A 23,171-nucleotide genomic window follows, 5' to 3' on the forward strand; every position below is an offset into this window, starting at 1 on the left:
TTATTTGTAAAGTCTGACTTTTTTTTTTAATCACTGTAAAAAGAAAAATTATGCAGCTAATTTCCTGACTACCTTACACGTGTTTGGAAGCCCTGGAGGGCCAGGAGAGTACAAACATCCCCAAAAGGACCACATTTTGAAAGCAGACACCCAAAGAAACATTTGAAGACTTCATTTCCTGGTGCCTCCATGGCAGCATACCTGTGACAAGCTCCGCCTTGGCTCCTCCCTCAGGACTAGTGAATATTATAAAAGAAATCGTTAGCACAGCCCCAGCATTCTCCTTTTTTTCCTCATACCTCATGGCAGTGAATCCTGGTCGGCGTCCTTACCTTCTGCATTCGGCAGCTTCCGTCCGGGTTCAAGCCTCTCCCGGACGCAGTTCCTTCTCTTGGGCAGCTAAACGCGCTTATAAGGTTGGAAGTCCCTTCTGTAGGATCTTTTGGGACAAGCAGTTTGTCTCTTAAGTAAGAGCTTTATCTGCAAATTGATCAGGCACCAGCTCGTTCATGGTAACAGAGGCAGCAGCTATTTCTACATTTCTTTCTTCCCCTCCTTCTTTCCTTCCCCTTTTAGGTTTTACATCTTTGTCTTTTTCTCTCTCTCCCCTTCGTCCTTTCTCTTTCTTCTTCCCTCTCTGTCTTCCCCTCCTCAACTTTCCATTTCTGTCTTTCTTTTGACCTCTCATTTTTCTTTTATTTTTTGTTGCTTCTTTTAGAGGAAAAACCCCTCTTCTAGACCCTGCCATTGTTAGCTCCGTAGGAGCCGCGCGCGCTCAGCCCCGGCACTTTATTCGCCCCCTCGGCGTTCCCCGCGGTGCTCTGCGCATGCGCCGGCGGTGCGAGGCTTCCGGGTTTCCGTTCCGCCGGTCGGCGCATGCGCAGTAGTTCCCGGGGGCCGCCGCGGCCATTTTGGATAAGGGCATGGTGACAACTATGCCATTAAAACATTAAGGACAGGATAGAGGCGTGCCCTGCCTCTCCTGTTTCACTATTTATCTCCCTGTCGGCCTCAGTGGGACGCCTGTGGCTGCAGGGAGAACTGCGTCTGAGAGCTCCAGGGAGCAAATACCCATTCCTTTTAGGTAAAATAAATAAATAAATAAATGTAAAAAAAAAAAAAAAAAAAAAAAGGGGAGCGATTAATTAAATAATTTAAGATAAATATATTAAATTATTATATAAACAAAATTAATAAAAATTATTTAAATAGATGTTCATCTGGGTTAAAAAAAAAAAAAGACAAAAATAGAGAACCCATTATTTATAGAGGTAATTTCACTTTTACCAAGTCAAGACGTGGTGGGTTGATCTTTCTTCTCTAAAACTATTTTCTTAGCTGCTGCTTCTGCTAATCCGTCTAGTATGAGCCATTTGCCGCCCGCACAAGATCCTACTCTACACCTGAGGTAAGGACCTACGTCCAGGTAAGTCGATACACTTTTTCAAAAAATGGAAAAAAGAGTGCACTGTGGCTGGTACTTTTATGTATTTCAGTCCTGTATGCCAGAAGACGTCTAAGAAGACCTCAAGGCAATATGGAGACGATGATGACTCTCGTCACAGCAGGTCATCCAGGGGAAAGCATCGGCCCAAAAGCGCCGTCATTCATGCTCCCCGAGACCTAGATCTCCAAGATGTCAGCCCTGTGGGGCTACCCCACTTCCAGACAAACTGATCTGTCGAAATTGCATCAGGGACTATGCAGCGGACAGAGAATCTGAAAGTCTCCAAGTGGCGGACCTACTTAAGAAAGCAGTAAATGATTCCCCTGCGGAATTGGTAGCTACAATGCCGACGCAGCCAGCATCTCCTCCTCAGGAGCAAACAGCTGAGGCTCCCATTCCCGGGCCGTCCACAAGTGGAATTTCTTGTCCGACCCTTGCATCTTCCTCTAAAAACATCAGGAAGAGAATGCCATCTCAGTGGAATCATCTGATGACCTAGATGCCTCTGGCTTTGCTTTCGCCATGGTACAGCTTTCTGTACAGGCAGTTAAACAAGAGATCGGCTGGGAAGAGACCAACACAGAGGTTAAAAGTCTAAATCGTACTTCCCCTTTCTCAAATGCCAGATATCCTTTTTCCCTCTCATGGAGGAGATCAGGGATGTGATTGAAGAAGAGTGGAAAAAGACAGAGAAAAGATTCTCCATTAATCAGTTGGGAACGTTATACCCTCTCTGAGGCTAGTTCCACAATGCTGGAGGGTTCTCCAGTGGTCGATGCAGCAGTGGTAAGGTTGGCAAAGAATGTCACGTTGCCCCTGGAAGACTCATCTTCTTTAAGGTCCCACTGGACAGGAGGATGGATCTCGATCCAAAAAGGCTTACCAGATGGCAGGCAACGCCTGTAAATCTGTGATAGCTCTGACTTCAGTGTCAAATGCACTACGTGTCTGGATTAATAATATAGATTCGGCAGGCCAACAGGAAATCCCAAAGGAGGATGTAATCAAGGCCTTGGATGAGCTGAAGCTCTCAGCAGACTTTATTGGTGAAGCCGCCATTGATTCAATTCGTTGCTCCGCAAGGGCAATGCTCTTGGAAAAGCACACAGTCTACGTTCCTCAAGACCTGAAGGCAGAGACCAGTGCCTACCCCACAGGATTCCACTAAATCCTTTGGACGCCAGGCCAGCCCAAGCTATGGGGGCCAGGTTAAAACACTTCTCAAAGATCTGGGAACAAAAGTGCAGGGATCCTTGGGTAGTCTCCACAGTCAAATACAGCCATTTCTGGTTGTCCCTAGACAAATCTCCCAAGGACTTCTTCTCCCCGAAAAGGGTGTCAAGGTTCCCTCCAAATAAAAAAAATAAAAAAAAAAAGAGCGGAGGCACTACAGCGATTTCTTCTCTCCTTGCAAGAACAGCAAGCAGTAGTCCCAGTGCCTCCATCAGAGAGTTTTTCGGGTTATTACTCCTGTATTCTAGTCCCCAAGAGAAATGGAGGGTGGAGACCTGTGATAGGCCTAAAGAGACTAAACCCCTTTATCTTCCTAGAAAAATTCAAACTGGAGTAACTACAGATGATTATTCATGTAGTCCAACCAGGGGACTGGTTATTGTCAATAGGCTTGCAGGACGCTTACCTGCGTATACCCATACTCCAGTTCCAGAAGTATCTGAGATCCATTTGGCTTCGGCACGTCGCCAACAGTCTTCACAAAGACCCTGATTGCCATCATAACCCCTCTGAGGGAATTGGGGCTTCAGGTATGCCATTACTTGGACGACACTCTACTCCTGGCGGAGGATCCAGCCCAGTTAGGGGAACACAGGAACATTCTTTTGACAACTCTAGCAGAATTCGGATGGAAGATAAACCAGGAGAAAAGTCACCTTTCTCCAACCTAGGAGATGGTTTATTTGGGTGCTCTGTTCAATAAAAGGAACAGAACAGTGGCTCCCCCACCTCAGAAGGTGACATCCATTATTCAACAAATGAAGAAAGTGAGTACGAGATCCTACCTGACAGTCTCAAACTGTTTGGGCCTGATAGGCCAGATGTCGTCATGTATCCCTATGGTCCCCTGGGCCCATTAGCATTTGAGACAATTCCAGCTGGAGTTCTTGAGACTGTGGAACAGACGGTATCTATCCCAAACCATACACTTGACGACCTTGATGCTCAGGAGTCTACGTTGGTGGATGAAGAAACAGACACTTCTGAAACCGCGCCCATTAGGGCATGGCGACTGGATCACAATTACTACCGATGCCAGTGCAGCAGGTTGGGGAGCACACTGCAACCAGATTTCAGTGCAGGGAAGACGGTCCTTCCATACAGCAGGCTTGGTGTCAAATGTCCTGGAGGTCAAGAATGGCCTACCTCGCATTTCTATCCCTAGAGTTCAAGATTACAGGGAAACCAGTTCTCCTCCAAATGAACAACAGGGCTGCAGTATCTTATGTACACCGGCAAAGGGGGACACACAGCAGGTCCCTCCTGAAGGAGGTGGAACCCATAATTCTCTGTGCAGAAAGGAATCTAAAGGACCTGAGGGCAGTCTATCTGCCCGGTCATCTCAACTCGAGGGCCAACAGCCTTTTCCACAGGTTCATTGATGCCAACGAATGGTCTCTACACCCGGAGATTTTGACTGGATAGTGAACTAGTGGGGTCCCCTCGAGCTAGGCCTATTTGCAACAGCATTCAATACCAAACTCCCAAGGTTCATTTCAAGGCTTCCTCACCCCCAGGCGGAGACAATAGATGCCCTCTCAGCCCCCTGGGCATGCAACCGGGCCTATGCCTTCCCTCCACGGCCTCTCATTCCAAGATTCTTGTCAAGACTTATGACGGAAACCACGACGGTGATAGCGGTCATACCGTACCGGCCAATTCCCCACAGCAATGTATCTGAGTACCCGGCCTCCAGTCAAGGTTACAATAATACCTCTTCTCCTGTCGCAAGGATATCATACCCATCCAGATCCCCGCAGGCTGGACCTTCACATCTGGCAGCTGAAAGGGAAAGGTTCCAATCCCTAGGGTGTTCCAATAAAGTGATCGCAACCTTACTCAAAGCAAGAAAACCACCCACAAACGGCATATACGATAAAGTGTGGAACAAGTTCAGGGCCTTCATGCTTGGCAGAAGCTGTGATCCAGGTTCCCCATCATCCTCTCAAATTCCTGAGTTTTTGCAGGCAGGCCTAGACCTAGGCCTTGTAAGAGGTACACTAAAGGTACAGGTATCAGCGATTTCAGCAGCAACCAGTAGAAGATGGGCCGAGGATCCTTTAATAATCCAGTTCTTCAAAGCTGTCAAAAAGATCCGACCGCCAACAAAACAATCTTTCCCACTTGGGACCTCGCTATCATCCTTATCGTCCTTAGCCAATCCACCTTTCTGCCCCTTCGGAGTCAGCATCACTCTGGAATCTAACCTTGAAGCTAGCCTTCCTGATAGCTATAACCTCTGGCAGACGGGTTTCAAAGCCCCAAGCTTTAGGAACAGATCAAATTCACATGATATTCTATCCGGTCAGAGTAGAACTCAGAACAGTGCGAGGATTTATTCCCAAGGTTGCATCATCCTTGAACATGTCGGAACCTTGGGCACTCCCAACATTTTCTGAACAGGACTCTGGCTCTTTTCATGAGCTGGACATTGCCTCCACTTTGAGATACTATCTGCAGGGGATCCATCAGGCTGTTTATAATTCCCTGGAATAAAAAAAAAAAAAACAAAAAAAAAAAAAACAAAGGCAAGGAGGCATCAGCAAGAACGATTGACTCATGGATCGTTAAACTCATCCACAAGGGGTACAAGACAAATGGGCTGGAACCCCCTTCGGCGGTCAGGGCGCACTCCACCAGAGCGGTTTCTGCCTCTTGGGTGGTAAGAGCGAATGTGTCAATTGAAACTATTTGTAGGGCAGCGACTTGGTCGTCCCAACATACGTTCCGAAACATTACAGGGTGGACCCAGGGGCTCTCTCATCAGTGGAGTTTGGCATATAGGCAGTCACATCAGCTTTTGCTTCTTATAAATAATAATTTCTTTAAAATAAACTTCTAAGCATCATCCCACCCATCTTTAGCTAGTTATTTGTCACAGGTATGCTGCCATGGAGGCACCAGGAAAACAGAAAATTGTACCATACTTACCGTAATTTTCTTTTCCTGGTGCCTATCCATGGCAGCATACAATCCCACCCTCGGTATTCTATATTACGGAGAATGCTGGGGCTGTGCTAACGATTTCTTTTATAATATTCACTAGTCCTGAGGGAGGAGCCAAGGCGGAGCTTGTCACAGGTATGCTGCCATGGATAGGCACCAGGAAAAGAAAATTACGGTAAGTATGGTACAATTTTCTGTTTTTTTGCCACAAGTTTTTGGGAAATGCAGAAAAAAAAAGTTAACCTAAAACTCCAATCCTCCAGGAGTATTCACCATGACATCAAACAAGTAAAACAAATCCTTTAAGTAGCAGTCACACTTTTGTTTATAAAGGTACAGTGGTATGCTCACAAGTTGTATTAACTACCTTAAAGCATAAATCACAGTGTAATCGACTATCATTTTTATTTACTGTATTTATTGGCGTATAACACTTTTTCACCATGAAAATTGGGTGCAAAAAGCGTACGCCAATACTTGGATTTTAGCTACCTTGGAGGAGACAGGGAGGGAGAGGGGACAAGCGCCGTCAGATTACATATAGTGAGAATATCCTGTTTACTTGGCGGCCTCTGTAATAGGAAGTCCCTTCTCCCGGGCCGCCATTGGACCAGTGTTCTGTCTATCGTGAGAGATTCTCACTGTATGTAATCTGTCGGCGCTTGTCCCGCCCCCCTGCCTGTCCCCTCTAGCCTGCAGATGGGCATTGATCAGGCTGCACTGATGGCAATGGTGAGGCCGCTGCATTGAAGGCAAGGGTGAGGCTTCTGCATTGAAGGCAGTGGTGAGGCTGCTGCATTGATGGTAATGGTGAGGCTGCTGCATTGAAGGCAATGGTGAGGCTGCTGCATTGAAGGCAATGGTGAGGCTGCTGCATTGATGGCAATGGTGAGGCTGCTGCATTGATGGCAATGGTGAGGCTGCTGCATTGATGGCAATGGTGAGGCTACTGCATTGATGGCAATGGTGAGGCTGCTGCATTCATAGCAATGGTGAGGCTGCTGTATTGAAGGCAATGGTGAGGCTTCTGCATTGATGTGGACTGATGAGGCTGCAATGATGGCACTTGTGAGGCTGCAGATGGGCATTGATCAGGCTGCATTGATGGCAAAGGTAAGGCTGCAGATGGGCACTGACCCTTATTTTGCTTCAAAGTTCATTATTTAAATTGTAAGTTTTTTTCCTGAAACTCCCCTCTTAAAATGAATGTGCGTGTTATACGCCAATAAATACGGGTATTTATACCATTAGATTTGGCCACTTGCGTGGAAATAAAATAGCCACAACAGACGAAATTCTGCAATAGTGATAATAATAGCATGCAGGGTATTTGCCTTTCAGCCTAACAATTTTTCAGGTCAGAGTATTTTGTTCACATTAAGGCCATATTCACACTTATGCAATTTTAGTGATTTTTGTATTTTTCAGATTTGCACTACAGAACGCGTTCCATAGGAAACCATGTTGCACTGTAGTGCAAATTTTCAAAATGCAAAAAAGCACTAAAAATGCATAGGTGTGAATAGGGCCTTAAAGAGTATTTGATCACAATGTGCCACACTTTACAACCGCAGTCCAGCCAGCTTAAATAGTTTGAACAGGCTTATGTCATGAAAAGTAGATAAACTAACACTTAGCAGTGATAATAATTCCTAAGCACTAGTTGCTGGATTATACTTGTCAGTACTGCAGGAGGTAATGTTTGTTAGCTGTCAGGCTGGCTATAGCTGTTCTTTGTCAAACAGGGGTCACAGGTTGTGAGAAAGCTGCCAATGAATGCTCATGCTCCCACCCCCAAACAGATTCACCTTTTAACCCTTACTGCTATCGGAAAAAGGATTCCTAAGCTGAAACCATACAAATGTAATGAGGTGCAGGATCACTAAATATCCAGTTTAACTCCTTGCCATCCAACCACAGTAGATGTACTGTGGTCGAGCGACGCAGGCAGGCTGGACAATGTACCGATAAGTCACTGACTTGCTTCTGGGTTTGGGGCATGCATGCACATGCTCCCTGCTGGCCAGTGCTGTGATTGGACACAGAATGAGTTTGGCAGCTGATTTCAGCCAATGATTTTGGCAGAAGTCAGCTGATTGGCTGTAGCCAATCACACACACACAGTTCTGTATTTACAAAAACACAGCAATCTGTCTGTTTCTTCTCCCTGCAAAGGGAGAAAAAAAAGACAGATAGAAAAATAAAAGCAGCACACATTGCACATTGTTATGACACACAGTTAACCCTTTGATTGGCCCTAGATGTTAAGCCCCTTCCAAGCCAGTGTCATTAGTACATCATCAACATGGGGACAAAGTGCTTTGTGGTGGGGGGTCAGAGCCCTCCCTCCCACAAAGCACCCCCCCATGTTGAGGGCATGTGACCTGGTATGCTTTACTCGCCCCCCCCCCCTTTTTTGACCTGCCAGGCTGCATGCCCGGATAAGGATTTGGTAAGGATTTTGAGGGGGGGGCACTGTTTTTTTAAAAATGTTGGCATATGCATATACTGTACATTGCTGTTTTTTTCAAAATTTTTAATTGTTAGCTTTTTTTTTACATTCAGCTGTCAGCGGAGAACCCTCTGACAGCTGATAAGCCATTGTCTATTAAGGACGCGGTGGCTGGTTTCCCGGGCAGCTCCTTAGCAACCAGCTATTTACCAAATAGTAGTGTGGGGGTCTCCTCGACTAACATGCTGATTTTTGACAAATACTGCATGTGATACAACCAGCAAAACCCTGGTGGTAAATATTGCATTATTTTTTAAGTCTGCGGTCTGTTTGTGAATTTGACTTAAGAGCTTTTTATGCAATATTTACGACACATTTTTTTCCTATGGTAAATACCACATAATCGTTTTTTTTGTTTTGTTATTTATGAATTGAACTTTATTTATTGCATGCTATAATATATGCAAATTAGTAATATGATACCCTTATCGCATGCGGTAAAGTTTATTAAATTGATCTGTATGTCTGTTACACAACAAAAGTGAAGAGAAACGTGAACAGTATTTGGCTCAGGTAAGCAACAAATTTTGGCAAAATGCTGAGCATATACACACAGACAATGGAACTGAATATACAGGTGATAACACAAAGGTCATTCTCAGAATGCATGGCATAATATATCAAACTACTGTACCATACAACCCAGAACAAAATGGCATTGCAGGAAGCATGAATTGTTCTCTATGCGAGAATGGAAGAACCATGCTATTTGATACAGATATGTCAACCACATACTGGGGGTGGCAATTAGCATGATATCTCTAAAATCGACTACCAGAAATGTCCATATTAACTGTGGAATGGAATGGAATTGGGGCCGAAAATGTGAACCATCTAAAAAAATGTGTAAGCAAAGTCTATGTGCCCACTCCTAAAAAGAAAAACGTAGAAAATGGGATGCTTGTGCAAAGAAAAATTTGGTCTTTTTTTGTTTATATTGCAAAAAAAAAAAAAAAACATTGGTGATCACATACCACCATCTATTTGTGTGAAAAAGTAGCATGATGCTGAATAGCAAAAATGCTCTTGTCATGAAGGGAATACAAACTTTTGTGGTTAATAAGTAAATTAATCCATCATTATAACTACACCAAAATAAAATAAATCATAACAAATTACATTAAATTTGATTATATAAAGCTAGGGTGATTTTTTTTTTTGAATTATTTAAAAATCCATTGTAGTAATATGACTGAAGAGAAGTGACTCCATTTCGGATTCATATATCTTAAAGTGGTTGTAAACCCTTACAACACACTTTGACCTACAGGTAAGCCTAGATTAAGGCTTACCTGTAGGGCCAAGAAATATCTCCTAAACCTATATGGTTTAGGAGATATTTGCCCAAAGACAGGCACCGCTGTCTACGGTGCATGCGTCGTAGACAGCGGCGCGCAGGTGCACTAAGCATGGCCTTTTCAACAACGGAGCTGCCGCGCGTGTCAACTCCCGTGCGCATGCGAGGGAGTGACGTCATTGTGGCTTCGCCGAATGACAGCGACGGAGCTGCGAGACCCACCGAGAAGATGGATGCGCCGGACTACAGGGTACAGTGGTGACTTTGCTGGCTCCTGTTTCAGGTAAGTGACACATAATGGACTACTATGCGATTCATAGTAGTCCATTATGCTTTGCCTTTGCAGGGAGTGAAAGAGGAAGTAAACCCATCAGGGTTTACTTCCTCTTTAACTTGTATATTCAGACTCTAGTTAAAGTCAACTAGTCAATAACAGGTTCTCTATAATGCACACATATAAGAAAATATAGCTTGTGTAAGCAGTTTTATTCTGTACCGTATAAATAAAGAACTGTGGCTCAATATGTCTTGGCTAGGGATGAGCCGAACACCCCCCGGTTCGGTTCGCACCAGAACTTGCGAACGACCCCCGCGTTCGGTACGAACGTTAGAACCCCATTGAAGTCTATGGGACTCGAACGTTCGAATTGGAAAGTGCTAATTTTAACGGCTAATATGCAAGATAGTGTCCTAAAAAGGGTTTGGCGACCTGCCTCCTGCCTCAGGGGACATGGGTCACTGCAAAAAAAAGTTTTAAAAACTACCGTTTTGGTGGGAGCACTGATTTTAATGACGATTAAAGTGAAAAAAAAAAAGTGAAATATTCCTTTAAATATGGTGCCTGGTGGGTGTCTGTAGTATGCCTGTGAAGTGCCACGTGTTTCCCGTGTTTAGAACAGTCCCTGCACAAAATGACATTAAGGCTGGGTTCACACTGCTGCGGGGGGAGATCCGGATGTGATTCGCACCGCAAATCACATCCGATCTCCGTAGCGCTGCGAGTTCAGCCATACAGATAGTATGGCTGAACTCGCAGCGGTCCCGCAGCAAACTCGCACGGGACCCTTTTTTTCGTCCGCAACAGAATCGGATCGCATGGGCGTTCACACCATGCGATCCGATTCTTGTGCGAGTCGGCAGATCGCACTGCGATATGCGATCGGATCTGGGGGTGTCATTAACATATCATTGACACTCCCAGCCGTTCGCATAGGGCAGTGTGAACTGCCGGCGGGAGTCGTGCGATGCGGGAAAACGCAGCGGATTCGCGGCGTTCCCGCATCGCAGCGGTGTGAACCCGGCCTAAGCGGAAATAACACCATTTAAAACTGCTTGCGGTTTTAATGTTATATCTGGTTCCTGCAATATGGTTGAAAATCATTCAGAAAAATGGCATGGGTAGCCCTCCCTGCCCATTACCAGCCTATTTGGGTCTTGTACGCATATTAAGGGGAACCCTGTACCCATATTAAAAAAAGGAAATGCGTGTGGCCCCCAGGCCCTATATACTCAGAACAGAAGTATACAGGCGGTGCAAACAAGACAGGGACTGTGTAGGTTTGTTGTGTTAAGTTGAATCTGTTTGTAATTTTCAACTGGTACATTTTTAAAGTGTAGCTCCAGTCAAAAAAAATATTTTTAAGCTTTTTGGAAAACATAGGGAAGGGTTATCACCCCTGTATAATTTGTTTTGTCGTCCATCTTTTTTCATCTCACTTGCTGTTGTCTCCTTCCGTTTGCAAGTAGGAGATGTTTGTAAATTGGATGTTTGAAAGTAGGGGCCTGCCCTATATGCTCTGCAGAAATGGCGGAACAAGGTGTTGGTTTTGCAACAACATTGTAAGCCCTCAAAGTGACTCTTGGTGGGCGCTGGAGCGCCCTGCTGTGAACGATTATATCAAGAATTGTAATTACATGCCATTGTTGAACAGTGGTAGAAAAATTGACCTTTGGTGGTTGTGGTGCTGGTGCCACAACACTATAAGTCCTCACAGTTACTCTGGGTGGGCACAGGAAGGGGCCCTCCTGTGAAATATTATATCAAGAATTGTAATTACATGTCCCTGTTAAACAGGGGCAGAAAAATTGGGCCTTAGGCACTGGTGCCATCACACTGCAACCTCTGCCATACACTCTAGTTTTATTGCAGGAATTAGCCCTGCTGCAAAGCATTGCATCAAAAATTGTACTTAAACGCCCCTGTTAAACAGGGGCAGAAAAATTGGGCCTTAGGCACTGGTGCCATCACACTGCAACCTCTGTCATACACTCTAGTTTTATTGCAGGAATTAGCCCTGCTGCAAAGCATTGCATCAAAAATTGTACTTAAACGCCCCTGTTAAACAGGGGCAGAAAAATTGGGCCTTAGGCACTGGTGCCATCACACTGCAACCTCTGCCATACACTCTAGTTTTATTGCAGGAATTAGCCCTGCTGCAAAGCATTGCATCAAAAATTGTACTTAAACGCCCCTGTTAAACAGGGGCAGAAAAATTGGGCCTTAGGCACTGGTGCCATCACACTGCAACCTCTGTCATACACTCTAGTTTTATTGCAGGAATTAGCCCTGCTGCAAAGCATTGCATCAAAAATTGTACTTAAACGCCCCTGTTAAACAGGGGCAGAAAAATTGGGCCTTAGGCACTGGTGCCATCCCACTGCAACCTCTGCCATATACTCTAGTTTTATTGCAGGAATTAGCCCTGCTGCAAAGCATTGCATCAAAAATTGTACTTAAACGCCCCTATTAAACAGGGGCAGAAAAATTGGGCCTTAGGCACTGGTGCCATCACACTGCAACCTCTGCCATATACTCTAGTTTTATTGCAGGAATTAGCCCTGCTGCAAAGCATTGCATCAAAAATTGTACTTAAACGCCCCTGTTAAACAGGGGCAGAAAAATTGGGCTGCTGGCATCACCCAGAACCAAAAATGTTCTTCCAACATATCAGCGGAGGAGGAAGAGGATAGACAATCAACATAACAGGACAGTCACTCAGCATCAGCATAGGCAGTCTTGAAGGGATGTGGTATTTCAAAAAAAATTATTCGGTTACATCAGCTTCAGGTGCTTGGTAGCTGTGGGTGATCCAAGACTGATTCATCTTGATGAAGGTCAGTCGATCAACTGATTCGGTGGACAGGCGCACCCTGTGATCGGTAACGAAGCCACCAGCAGCACTGAAGGTGCGTTCCGAAAGAACGCTGGATGCAGGACAGGCCAGTAGCTCAATTGCATACTGTGCAAGCTCTGGCCAGTGATCCATCCTCAAGACCCAGTAAGCCAGAGGATTTTCAGTGGGAAAGGTGTCCAAGTCTGACCTTGCCCCTAGGTATTCCTGCACCATGTAAATTAGACGCTGGCGATGGGTGCTGGAACCAATCATACCTTGGGGCTGCGGACTAAAAAATTGTCTGAAAGCATCAGTCAGACGGCCACCTTCTCCACCGCTCCTTCTGACTGATGCCTCAGCAACACGTTGTCCAGGACCAGGAGTTTGTGACCTCCCAGTCTCTGGGAACGCGTTGCACAGAGCTTTCTGCAAGGCCTCCCGGAGATGTCTCATCCTCTGCTCCCTCTGCGATGGCAAGATAAGGTCGGCAACCTTACCCTTGTACCGTGGATCAAGGAGAGTGGCCAGCCAGTAATGGTCCCTCTCCTTGATCCGAAGAATACGAGGATCCTTCCGCAGGCTTTGCAGGATCAGGGAGGCCATGCAGCGTAGGTTAGCTGAGGCATTCGGTCCGGAGTCCTCTGGGTCACTAAGGACAACATGATCCGCAGCTACCTCCTCCCAGCCACGTACAAGTCCACGTGTTTCTTGGGACTGTAAATCATCCCTATAAGACTGCTGCTGCTGATGCTGAGTGCCAGCCTCCACCTCCATGCTGACACAATCATCCTCCTCCTCCTCTTCCTCCTCCTCACCCTGTTCCTGTGTGATGGGTGGCACAGCAGGAACACTGTCTGGATAAAGGGGGCCTTGAGAGGCAAGGAAGTCCTCCTCTTCCTGCCTCTGTTCTGCCTCAAGTGCCCTGTCCATTATTCCACGCAGCGTATGCTCCAAGAGGTGGACAAGAGGTATAGTGTCACTGATGCATGCACTGTCACTGCTCACCATCCTTGTGGCCTCCTCAAACGGTGACAGGACAGTGCATGCATCCCTGATCATGCCCCACTGGCGTGGTGAGAAAAAACCAAGCTCCCCTGACCCTGTCCTGGTGCCGTAGTCGCACAGGTACTCATTGATGGCCCTCTGCTGCGTGTGCAGCCGCTGCAGCATGGCCAATGTTGAGTTCCATCTGGTGGGCATGTCACATATAAGGCGGTTCTTGGGCAGGTTCAACTCCTTTTGGAGCTCAGCCAGCCGAGCACAGGCATTAAATGATCGGCGGAAATGCACACAGACTCTCCTGGCCTGTTTCAGGACATCCTGTAAGCCGGGGTACCTGCCCAAGAACCGCTGCACCACCAGGTTAAGGACGTGAGCTACACAGGGCACATGGGTCAGTTGTCCCTGTCGGAGGGCGGAGAGGAGGTTGGTGCCATTGTCGCAAACCACCATTCCTGGCTTAAGCTGGCGTGGCGTCAACCACCTCTCGGCCTGCCCCTGCAGAGCTGACAAAACATCCGCCCCAGTGTGGCTCCTGTCCCCCAAACAAACCAGCGCAAGCACGGCATGGCATCGTTTTGCCTGCGTAGTTGCGTAGCCCCTGCAACGCCTACGGAGCACCGCTGGTTCTGAGGACAGAGCACTGGAAGAGGCCATGGAGGAAGAAGAAGAGTAGGGGGTGGAGGAGAGAGGTGTGTCACAACCAATAGTAGCATTTTGGAGGCGTGGTGGCGGAACAACCTCCAACACTACTGCACCTTGTCCTGCATCCTTCCCAGCAGCCAGGAGAGTGACCCAATGGGCCGTGAAAGACAGGTAACGTCCCTGTCCATGCCTGCTGGACCATGAGTCAGCGGTAATATGCACTTTACCGCTGACCGCCCTGTCCAGCGAGGCAAGGACATTGCCTTCCACATGCCGGTAGAGAGCCGGAATCGCCTCCCGTGAGAAAAAGTGGCGTTTGGGGACCTGCCACTGAGGAACCGCACATTGTACAAACTCACGGAAGGGGGCCGAGTCTACCAACTGAAAAGGCAGCAGTTGAAGTGCTAGCAATTTAGCCAAGCTAGCATTCAACCGCTGGGCATGTGGATGGCTGGGAGTAAATTTCTTCCGCCGGTCCAGCAGCTGGGGCAGGGACATTTGTCTGCTATAATCGGACGTGGATGTACCACTAGCAGAGTTCCCGGAAGCACTTGGCTGTGACACACCTAATTCTACACCTTCATTCCTCTCAGAGCAGGTTTCAGAGAGGACTGAAGGTCTAGTGGGGTTGGAGATGCCAGCTGATGAGGAGCAAGGAGAGGTCCGCTTTGTTCTTTGGTGTGGGTCTTTGAGGTATGCTTGCCAACGAGCTGCATGGCAGGTCAACATATGTCTGGTCAAGCATGTGGTGCCCAAGCGGCTGATGTTTTGGCCACGTGAGATACGCTTGAGACATATGTTGCAAATAGCAGCGGTGCGATCTGATGCACTTGTCTCAAAAAAGGCCCACACCAAAGAACTTTTAGAATAACGCGCAGAGGAAGCGCTCTGCGCAGAGGAAGCGCTCTGCGCAGGCGGAGCTCTGCGGTGTGATTCAGTCGGTGTGCTGCCCCTAAGCTGGCCCCCGGAGGGCATCCTGCCTTGTTGGACATGTGCCTCCTCCTCCTCCTCCTCCTCCTCCCTCCTTCCAGGCACCCACGTGGAGTCAGTGCCCTCATCATCCCCTCCCTCTTCATCGCTGTAGCAAACCTGGCAGTATGCTGCAGCTTGTGGAACATGACTGCCAGATTGCTGTCCTTCTTGAGCATCCCCTCTCTCTGTGCTCACGCTACTGCCTTCCTCTAGCTGAGTGTCATCATCAGAGCCCACCAAACACTGGGCATCCTCCTGGAGCATGTACCCAACACTGTGCTCAAAGAGTTCAGGAGACTCCTCAGGAGGATGTGGTGGGTCTAGGGAAGGAGTCACTGATGATGACATTGAGAGGAGGGACGACGATGTGTTGGCAGCTGCTTTTCTACTACCCTGAGACTGGGTGAGAGAGGATGAGGAGGATGAAGAGGGCTTGGTCATCCACTCTACCAAGTCGTTGGCATGTTGCGGTTCAACATGTCCAGCTGCAGAAAAGAAGGACAAGCATGTCCCATGGCCACGTGCTGATGACAATGCACCGCGTCCACGACCAGCACTGTTGTCTCTAGACACAGAGCCTGCTTGCCCTCTTTTATCGGCTCGCGCCTGTCTGCCTCTCCTTGCTGGCCTTCCAGACATGGTAATGGCCTGAAGGGAGTTGGGTAAAACAGTAGTTGGGTAGTTTATATTGTGCTGGAGGCACACAACACCCACTAACTCCTGCAGATGCCTTTTTTATAGAACAGCAGAGTTAAAGGGGTATATACAGATGTATACTGTGCTGTGCTGGAGGCACACACAACTTCCAATAACTCCCGCAGATGCCAATCGGGCCCAAATAGAGAACAGCTATGTAGGTGGATAATAGCGGTATGTACTGGGTACAGAGCAGGCACACAGCACGCACTATCTCCTGAGTGACACTACTGACTGCAAGCTCTATTGTTAAAGATGGACCACTAGCTATATAGGTGAGGTGAATATCACGGTGTATACTGCGGTCAGGGCACGCAGACAATAACAAGAAAACAGCAGAGTTAAAGGGGTATATACAGATGTATACTGTGCTGTGCTGGAAGCACACACAACTTCCAATAACTCCCGCAGATGCCAATCGGGCCCAAATAGAGAACAGCTATGTAGGTGGATAATAGCGGTATGTACTGGGTACAGAGCAGGCACACAGCACGCACTATCTCCTGAGTGACACTACTGACTGCAAGCTCTATTGTTAAAGATGGACCACTAGCTATATAGGTGAGGTGAATATCACGGTGTATACTGCGGTCAGGGCACGCAGACAATAACAAGAAAACAGCAGAGTTAAAGGGGTATATACAGATGTATACTGTGCTGTGCTGGAAGCACACACAACTTCCAATAACTCCCGCAGATGCCAATCGGGCCCAAATAGAGAACAGCTATGTAGGTGGATAATAGCGGTATGTACTGGGTACAGAGCAGGCACACAGCACGCACTATCTCCTGAGTGACACTACTGACTGCAAGCTCTATTGTTAAAGATGGACCACTAGCTATATAGGTGAGGTGAATATCACGGTGTATACTGCGGTCAGGGCACGCAGACAAGAACAAGAAAACAGCAGAGTTAAAGGGGTATATACAGATGTATACTGTGCTGTGCTGGAGGCACACACAACTTCCAATAACTCCCGCAGATGCCAATCGGGCCCAAATAGAGAACAGCTATGTAGGTGGATAATAGCGGTATGTACTGGGTACAGAGCAGGCACACAGCACGCACTATCTCCTGAGTGACACTACTGACTGCAAGCTCTATTGTTAAAGATGGACCACTAGCTATATAGGTGAGGTGAATATCACGGTGTATACTGCGGTCAGGGCACGCAGACAATAACAAGAAAACAGCAGAGTTAAAGGGGTATATACAGATGTATACTGTGCTGTGCTGGAAGCACACACAACTTCCAATAACTCCCGCAGATGCCAATCGGGCCCAAATAGAGAACAGCTATGTAGGTGGATAATAGCGGTATGTACTGGGTACAGAGCAGGCACACAGCACGCACTATCTCCTGAGTGACACTACTGACTGCAAGCTCTATTGTTAAAGATGGACCACTAGCTATATAGGTGAGGTGAATATCACGGTGTATACTGCGGTCAGGGCACGCAGACAAGAACAAGAAAACAGCAGAGTTAAAGGGGTATATACAGATGTATACTGTGCTGTGCTGGAGGCACACACAACTTCCAATAACTCCCGCAGATGCCAATCGGGCCCAAATAGAGAACAGCTATGTAGGTGGATAATAGCGGTATGTACTGGGTACAGAGCAGGCACACAGCACGCACTATCTCCTGAGTGACACTACTGACTGCAAGCTCTATTGTTAAAGATGGACCACTAGCTATATAGGTGAGGTGAATATCACGGTGTATACTGCGGTCAGGGCACGCAGACAATAACCAGAAAACAGCAGAGTTAAAGGGGTATATACAGATGTATACTGTGCTGTGCTGGAGGCACACACAACTTCCAATAACTCCAGCAAATGACAATCGGGCTCAAATAGAGAACAGCTATGTAGGTGTATATAGTGGTATGTACTGGGTACAGAGCACGCAGACAGCACGCACTAACACTACTGACTGCAAGCTCTATTATTAAAGCTAGATCACTAGCTATATAGGTGAGGTGAATATAGTGGTGTATACTGCGGTCAGGGCACAGACAGTAACCACTACACAAGAGCAAAATAGTAAATCAGCCAAAAACGATTGGTGTGTAACTGTGTTGAAGGTACACAGAACACCCACTGCTTCAGATGCTAACAAACACTACACGAGGCCGCCTGAAAGGCAGCTTTATATAGTGTGGGGCGTGCACTACACAGCCTGAGCTATGATTGGCCACAGGCAGGATGCCTGTGGCCAACCATTGCTCTCCTCGCTACTGGCGCTGCGATTGGCCAAGCATGCGGGGTCACAGTGCATGCTTGGCCAATCGTGAGACAGCAATGCATTGCGCCATCGCAATGCATTGTGGGCCACACGAATTTTGCCGCGAACGGCCCAAACGTTCGGAATTCGGCGAACGCACGAACGACCGATGTTCGAGTCGAACATGCGTTCGACTCGAACACGAAGCTCATCCCTAGTCTTGGCCCCTTTCCTGTGTGATGAGACATGGAACAGGGAAGCAGGACCCATAACTATGAGTCATGAAAGCAGATGGCATAGTTAAGGATATGTAATGATATGTAATGATGTGAAATGTACACCCCTGTATTGACTACCCCCTGTGTTCCCTATTATGATTGGCTAATAATAATGTATATAAGTTGTATATGTGCCCAGAATTAAATCAGATAGCTTTGAACATTTAGACTTTGAGTCATCTCTTTTGTGCTCATCGAGAAGCTGTCTCCTCAGTACTGGGAGGGTCCTGTGACTGTGGTAATTGTCGTAAATTAGCTAGCTGTTCCTGTCAGGTATATAGAAATACCGCTTGATTCCACTTCAGTTTGGAGGCAGCGCTTGAGATTTTTTAATTTAGGAGTGAATTTAGATTGCGGTAAGGTTTTTCTTGCCTCAGCTCTGTTAAAACCTTAGTCTTTAAAAAAAAAAAAAGTGAAGTGTGAGACGGACCAAGCTGTTAAGAAATGGCTTTTGGAAAAGCCCCTGGCTTTAGGTAAAAGCCTTTTAAGAAGTTTAAAATGTAGTGTGGCTTTTGGGAAGCCCCTGACTTTAGGTAAGCCTGTGAGAAGTTTTAAACATAATATTACGCTCCTTTTTGGTGAAGGAGAATAAGATAAGGGTGTAATAAGGCAATTACTACCGGGACCCATAAACTTTTGCTCCATTTGGCTTTTCTTGTCTATCACATTTGCAACATAAAAGTATAAGATATCTGTTGTGTGGGATACGGGGCTGTATGGGGTAAGGCAGTCCTGTGTTTCACTGTGCTATATGATGTCCCAAAGGGGGCAAATTCATTTAGAGTGAAGTAAATTTCCCTTGTTATGTTCAGATATCGTGGAAGGGGTGAGTACTGTTATATGCATAGTCATTATAAGTTTGCTAAAGGTTTCTTTGAAGAGATAATGGTATAGTATGTGAATAATACCACTTCTTCCCTTTGCTAGTATGTTGGGTATAGAGCTTTAGAATTAGGGGTGCTTGATTCTGCTTGAAAAATGCATAATTGTTTGGGCATGTTTAACATGTTTTGGTGAACTTTTGGAAAGGTGTAAATGGGAGGGGGTTGTTGTGTAAGGTACGGGAGTGTTTCGGAGAACGCTCTTCAGTGTGATGAGTTTGGAAAGTGAGTAGTTTAAAAGGTGTTTTTTTTAAATAAAAACATCCTACATTGTAGAGAGTAAAGAAAGTGAAGTTGAGAAGGTAAAGAGAGATTTGAGTTATTTATTAACCACTTAAGCCCCGGACCATTTTGCTGGTCAAAGACCAGACCACTTTTTGCGATTCCGCACTGCGTCGCTTTAACTGACAATTTCGCGGTCCTGCAACATGGCTCCCAAACAAAATTGACGTCCTTTTTTTCCCACAAATAGAGCTTTTTTTTGGTGGTATTTGATCACCTCTGCGGTTTTTATTTTTTGCGCTATAAACAAAAATAGAGCGACAATTTTGAAAAAAACACATTATTTTTTACTTTTTGTTATAATAAATATCTCCCAAAAATATATAAAAACACATTTTTTCCCCTCAGTTTAGACCGATACATATTCTTCTACATATTTTTGTTAAAAAAAATCACAATAAGCGATTATTGATTGGTTTGCGCAAAAGTTATAGCGTTTACAAAATAGGGGATAGTTTTATGGCATTTTTATTAATATTTTTTTTTTACTAGTAATGGCGGCGATCAGCGATTTTTATTGTGACTGCGACATTATGGCGGACACATCGGACATTTTTGACACATTTTTGGGACCATTGTCATTTATACAGTAATCACTGCTATACAAATGCATTGATTCCTTTGTAAATGACACTGGCAGTGAAGGGGTTAACCAGTGGGTGGCAGTGTAGGGGTTAAGTGTTTTTCTAGGGGTGTGTTACTAACTGTTGGGGGCTGGGCTTTCATTTAGTGAACACTGATCTCTGCTCCAATCACATGGAGCAGAGATCAGCATCACTAGTTGCTAGGCAGAATGGAGAAATGCTGTTTACAACGGCATTTCTTCATTCGGTCGCCCCGTGAGACGATCGCGGGTATGCCCGCGGTGATCGAGTCCGCGGGACCCGCGACCGGACTCACAGGGGTCCCGACCAGCACGGGAGCACGCCGCCACCGGCGCGCTCTCGATGGCAGGGTAGCAAATTTAAAGGGACGTACAGGTACGCCCATTTGCCTGCCCGTGCCATTCTGCCGACGTACATCGGCGTGCGGTGGTCGGGAACTGGTTAAAGAAGGTTTGTATTATACAAGGTTTTTTCAATGCATTGTTCTGAACTGACATGAACTGTCTTAAAAATTACACATAGAAAAAAAAGAGAAAAATTGCTTTTGAGAATTGGAAGTGACAGTCAGAGTTGTTTGAGATTTAAAGGGGACGTTGAATGTTGGGACATTTTACCAGCATTGCATACCGATCTTGAAGGTTATTTTTTAATGTTTGCTGTAGCAATGTGGAGATATTCGTGGTCATGTATTTATTGATCATGAAGTATCTTTGAGGAACGATTTTTAAGCACAGTCGAGACAGGAGGTTTTTAAGCAGTTAAGCAAATTAACACAGAAAGAGTTTTGTTTAAAATAAGTAAGTTAGAGTGTTACAGCCAGGGTTACAATTTAGATTGTCAGATAAAAGATGTTATTAAAATAAGGATTTTTGTGTAGATTTACCCTGTCTGTTTGTTTTTTTGTTTATTGTTCTTTGCCGAAGTTATAATGAGTCGGTACAGGTGGGTCGGTAAAATGTGCAGATCAGTGCAGATCACTGTTCAGCAACAGGCACAGGTACAGAGGGTGGTGGGGGCTGGTTTCCCAGGTGGTGTCGTGGCATGGTGCCTCTACTGCACCAGACATATCTGAAATGGGGGAGGAGGACTGTGAGACTGAGGCTTCGGGGGGCCGCCCACACCTGCTTGTACAGGAAAAGGTTCAACCAAGGGTAAAAACTGAGAGAGCTGGTTGGGGAGGCTAGAACCCTTGTTGAAAGCACCCCACCTCGTGCAATGAGTAGCCCCTGATGCTGGGATCTCGTGGGACTTTGCGGGATTATGGTACAAGAGATTCACAGAAACACCAAGATGTTTATCGGGCAGTGATAAAATTGTCGCTGCTTGGTACACTTAAAGGGGGACATGGTTACTGTTTTTAGGGGGTCTGAATGAGGTAGAGGGAAGTTATAAATCTTCCTCCTTCCCCCCAGATTCCCTCTTCACTCCCCGATTCTCCACCTCTGGGCTGGTGAGTCTTGGGGTGTGAGTTCTGACGTCAATCGCCAGTGAAGCGCTGGGGTCACCGCTGTTCGCAGTTTTATAAGACGGACACCTAGGTATGGGAAGGTTGTTGTTAATAGAGAGAAATGCTTAATTTTATGTGCATGTGAATTTTTGTCTTGTCTTGGAATTCCAATTTAGAGTATAAGTTGTTTTTTCTTCTGAATGCAGATGAATTGTTGGGTAGTTCATATATGTCCTATGATCCTGCCGAGACAGAGAGCGTTGTTAAAATGGGCAGGTGAGAGGGACAGAGTAGGGTACCCATCTGTGTGTGGTGGTGGAAGAGGGGATCAAACCCCCGACCATGCCTTCACCACATACTTTTGTGGAGAGCATACTGCTATATTTGCATTCCATAGTCAGCGAGCCAGAGAGACTTGCTGAGGTGGAGAATGAATGTTAAAGCGGACCTCCACCCTTAAGTGGAAGTTCCGCTCATCTGATCCCTCCCCCCCCTCTGGTGCCACAATCGGCACCTTTCAGGGGGGAGGGGGGTGCAGATACCTGGATAATCCAGGTATCTGCACCCACTTCCGGGACAAGCTCGCCGCAGATGCCCCCCCCCCCCCGTTGTGTTCTGGGAAACACACAGTTCCCAGGACACAGCGGGGACCAGTACAGATGCGCAGCACGACTCGCGCATGCGCAGTAGGGAACCGGGCAGTGAAGTCGCAATGCTTCACTTCCCGATTCCCTGACAGAGGATGGCGGCGGGGGCGGCGGAGAGACGAGCGATTGCTCGTCATCTGCCGCCGACATCGCTGGACCCTGGGACAGGTAAGTGTCAATTTATTAAAAGTCAGCAGCTGCAATATTTGTAGCTGCTGGCTTTTAATATTTTTTTTAAAGGTGCAGCTCCTCTTTAAAGAAGGATTTGATTCAGAAAAATTATCTAAAAAAGTACATGTTTATTGTCAAAATGTTGCAACTATCGTCAGTCTATGCCTGAAATGTGTTGGGCACATATTAAGCCCATGCCCACTGCATAGTAAATTGGGAACATTAAAAGGGGAATGTGACATGTCACTGATAAATAGTGATGGCCGAACGGTTCGCCCGGCGGTCGTTTCGCGGCGAATTTCCGACATTCGCGGTCCGCACGTTCGAACGCCTTTTTCCGTCGTTCGCCGCGGCGGACTTACGTGTTTAATGTATACAAGAACTTTAACCTTTGGTGACACGTTTATCATGTGATACAGGACAGCCAATTGAGACATGACAGCACATGGACACTTGTACATTCCCCCTAACCTATAAATACACCCGATCCGGTGGCCATTTTACATTCTTTCTTCTGTTAAGATAGGGACAGGTTCCTGTGTGGAGTAGGGAGAGATAAACCACTAGCTATTTGGTACACAAAAGTTCTTTTCAGGACTGGTATAGGTGTTAGGTGTTGATAGGTTTGCTGTGCTGCTGATTCTTGCAGCAGCCTGAGTGTCTTTTGTTAGTTTAGAGAAAGGGAAAGGACGGTGTATGCTACAGGGACAGCCAGATTAGTCTTTCATCATCATCATCATCATCATCATCATTAGCTGTTACTATCAAGGT

This window comes from Lithobates pipiens, unplaced genomic scaffold (assembly GCF_037356315.1).
Source record: "Lithobates pipiens isolate NorthernLeopardFrog02 unplaced genomic scaffold, aLitPip1_a1.2 Scaffold_18, whole genome shotgun sequence".
NCBI classification, from domain to species: domain Eukaryota; kingdom Metazoa; phylum Chordata; class Amphibia; order Anura; family Ranidae; genus Lithobates; species Lithobates pipiens.